At 32.6% G+C, this 3,546-nt stretch overlaps 1 long non-coding RNA gene across 1 annotated transcript; it reads left to right on the top strand.

Annotated features, from left to right (window-relative positions):
* The first annotated feature begins 623 nt into the window (after nucleotides 1-623).
* On the top strand, nucleotides 624-3,304 carry LOC133189011 (uncharacterized). The gene is made up of 3 exons (XR_009721381.1): nucleotides 624-705; nucleotides 2,578-2,802; nucleotides 3,027-3,304. It is a non-coding gene; the product is annotated as an uncharacterized LOC133189011 (long non-coding RNA).
* The last annotated feature ends 242 nt before the right edge of the window (nucleotides 3,305-3,546 follow it).

The following is a 3,546-nucleotide window of genomic DNA, read 5'->3' as shown; positions in this document are numbered from 1 at the left end:
TGTAAAAATGTACATTTCTGATGTATTGATATAAAAATATCATGATCACAATAAGCAGTTAACGTGACCCATCATCAGAGAAAAAAAATCGTTAAACATCTTAAATACGCTTAATCATTTAAAGTAACGCTATTCAAAAGAATACAATACTGTACGACTTATTATATTGCTTATTTACTACCGATAATTAGTTCGTTCAATAATGTACATGTAAATTGCGCGTTGTTTTTTTCTTTTTATTTCAGTTATTATAGTCTGTCCCACGACCGGAACGTCACTACTTTTTGCAAGATATCTCAAAATATATAAATACCTTGGCTTTCAACCTAGGTTCGATCGGTAGATTGATTTTTTTCCAAACTTCCTGCATTTATACGAACCCTCGAGGTCAACCAGTGTATTGACACGGCGGCAAATTCAAAATCTACGGGAATTTAACATTGTCAAAATGGCAGCCATTTCGGAAGGGGATCCATCATTATTCGTAATTTTCCGTACATTGCCGTCAGTGAGGTAATGACGTCACGCAACTTCGGGAACGCTCTGTGCTTATCGACGTCCAAAAAGCTATAAAGCCCGAAACTTACCAAGTATATATTTAGGCCAGAAATTACGTCTTCGGCAAAACTTTCATACCCAGGGCCAGACAGAAGGGATCAAAGATTTTTAAAAACAGCTAGCCTATACACTGCATAAAGAAAAGAGGTATGACTCAATTCATATATCCTAAGATTGTTAAAAACAATCGAGGCAACTGCAAATTTAACTCAAGTGACATGACTGCTTTTATTGCCAAAACGTAGAGATCTAAGTTCTAATAAGCGTAGTCATATTATTAAGATTGTTAAAATTAATTGCTGCTTTACCTTACTCCTTAGCCTAGCTTCCACATAAATTCAACTCCCTATAGTTTGTTATACACAGGGTCAAAAGAGGCATCGTGTCACTTCTATGTGAACAATTGATGTCCGTAACTGCACAATATATCCTGTTTTTGTTAGACTTTCAACACTTTAAACACTTAAATCCAAAATCAATATTATATTTTGAATCTCGGTGCAAAACAACTATTGTTGTCTGCATCAAACTACGTCACCAATGGAATTTGACCTTGCCCTTCGAAAACTTCCTGTAATATCGGCATTAGGTAAATCCAGGCCCTTGGATATATTTTTAGTGTTTCCACAAATGTAACAGAAAGCCAAAACTTAAATACTCAATCCTACACACAAAAACTACATAACACAAGCCTAAAAGATTATACTACTTTTTTATTTTAATTTTTACCTTTTCTTTTTTTATCATCTTATTTTTTTCTTTTGGTAGAAAGTTCAATAGTTTTACATAAAAAAAAAAAAAATTAAACATGTATATATATTGACACTTTCTATACAAGTCAGAGCCAGCGATTCTCATATAATAAAAAAAAAATATTTATTCATAAAAACAACAGATAAAATTTTTGAAACAAAAATTTAATTGCAGGCTGCAGGATCATGAAACAGACTTTGACTTAAGTCATATTTTCAATTGCCTGTAAAATGTTTATCATTTATTGAGTTAATCTCCAATTTTGCAATAACACTTTTGTAAAGCAATATTGTAAAATAGTTTAATTTTGGCCTGCTTGACTTCTACAACATTTTAGTACAACATAAAGATTTTGACTTAAGCTTAAGATGTTTCATGATCCCGGGGCCAGGATACCAAAATAGCTTCCCGGTGAAGACACAATATACTTTGAAAATGGTCATTTTTACCCTATAATTCAAGAAGTCTCTCAAGAAATGCAGGCAATTCAAGAAAAAATCACCATAAAATTTTAAAAACACCATATTGAATATAGACAAGCACAAACAAACAAGTGCATAAAATAAATTCAGCCATAAGTAGCTGCAGATACATCCTAAGTAATTTTGGCTATATGGACTGTAGATACTTGAGCAGTCTGGGCAGCTTGGTTGTTAGAAAACCTCATTAGTATACAAGTATTTGTAATGCAGAGGTCCTGGGTTTGATTCCCAGTCAAGCAAAATGTTTTTCCTCATGTATTTGTAAATTTTCAAAGTATGTTTATTCATTATTCCATTCCCTGGTACATATGGCTTCCTGATATACATTTTTTTGTAAATTGCATAATACTATGGAATCATTTTAATTTGTGGAGGTCAGTGTTTGTGGGCAGGCATATAGTTTTGCTGTTTTGTGGACAGTGGACGGACAATCAAAGGAATTAATGGATTGATTAAAATGTTAAAATATTAGCATTTGTGGAAATATAAATTTATGGGTATAGCTGATCCATGTGATAAAATCCAAGAATGTTGGTCCCCCACAAACAATGATGATTCCACAGTAGATGTCAATCAGTTTTTGTAAGCTACCTGTCTGAAATGGGCAAAGTAATTAGTCATACTCAGATAATTGTTTTCAAAATATTATTACTGCTTGTTTAAAGCTAGATATATGTTTTTTTAAACTTATCAAATAGAATTGCTTCAAACTTTAAACACATTTAGTGAGATTACAGGAAATATTGCAAACGATTAATGAATTTTCTCTTTCCTTTACTTAAAGATATCAGATCAAATTTAGAAGAATCAATGATTATGAAAACTGAGTGCCCAATGCTGCTGGTGTCCATGCTTTTGAAAAATGAAGTCATGACTCAGAATCCATAGTGAAAAACAAGTCATGAATGAAGATTGAGAAGGAGTGTTTATGTTTGTCTCCATTAAAACTTCTGTGGTGAATGGTTGGTGTCTGGCTCATCCAATGATCAACCCATTGGCAGACTACCAGGTAATCTTTCATTCAGCCAATATACTTTGAGCCTGAAAAAAAAAAGATGATGATGAAACACATTTTAATCCATCATAAAGATTCTGGTGCATGAATATACTTTAAGTCTGTGCAAAGTGAATTTTAAAGGAATAATCAAATGATTATACTTGAACTTGCATTACATGTCAACATGAATTGATACATATTAAAAATGCATGTATATAGTCAATTTTCAATTTCAGATTCCAACCTGAAGAATACATGGGAAGAGTAAAACCTTTTTCATTTATATAAATACTTACTAGCTATTAAGTCTAGAAGAATGTCCTGAAACCTGAATGTTTAGTCCACCATCAGATGAATTTCAATCACATTATTCTGAAAAATTGAGTAGATAGTCTTCTACATGCATGCATGCATGTCTTAAAGTCACACTGTCTGGTCATCATAACTTTGCACTCCAATTAATTATACCTTCAAAAATGTTATTTAGTAATTAATAAAGGCATCATCAAATATTTTTGCTTTGGTTACTATTACATTTCTTTGATCAATGACCTGTCTTTTAAATAGTAAGGACTGCAATATGAAGATAAAACTAAAACAAGAGGCCCAGGGGCCACATCGCTCACCTGAGCACTATGGCTAGGAAAAAGCAGAAATCACTTCAATCTTGAAAGGTTGAAAAGTTTAAATATAAAAGTGGTTGGGGGGGGGGGGTGTCATGAATTGAACAAATTTGAATCTACATTATCTGAGGAT

This window comes from Saccostrea echinata, unplaced genomic scaffold (assembly GCF_033153115.1).
Source record: "Saccostrea echinata isolate AGI-Se365-2 ecotype Australia unplaced genomic scaffold, CSIRO_AGI_Sech_v1 ptg000016l, whole genome shotgun sequence".
Taxonomy (NCBI): domain Eukaryota; kingdom Metazoa; phylum Mollusca; class Bivalvia; order Ostreida; family Ostreidae; genus Saccostrea; species Saccostrea echinata.
The sequence above is the reverse complement of the archived record's forward strand: the minus strand, read 5'-3'. Positions and strand labels throughout refer to the sequence as shown.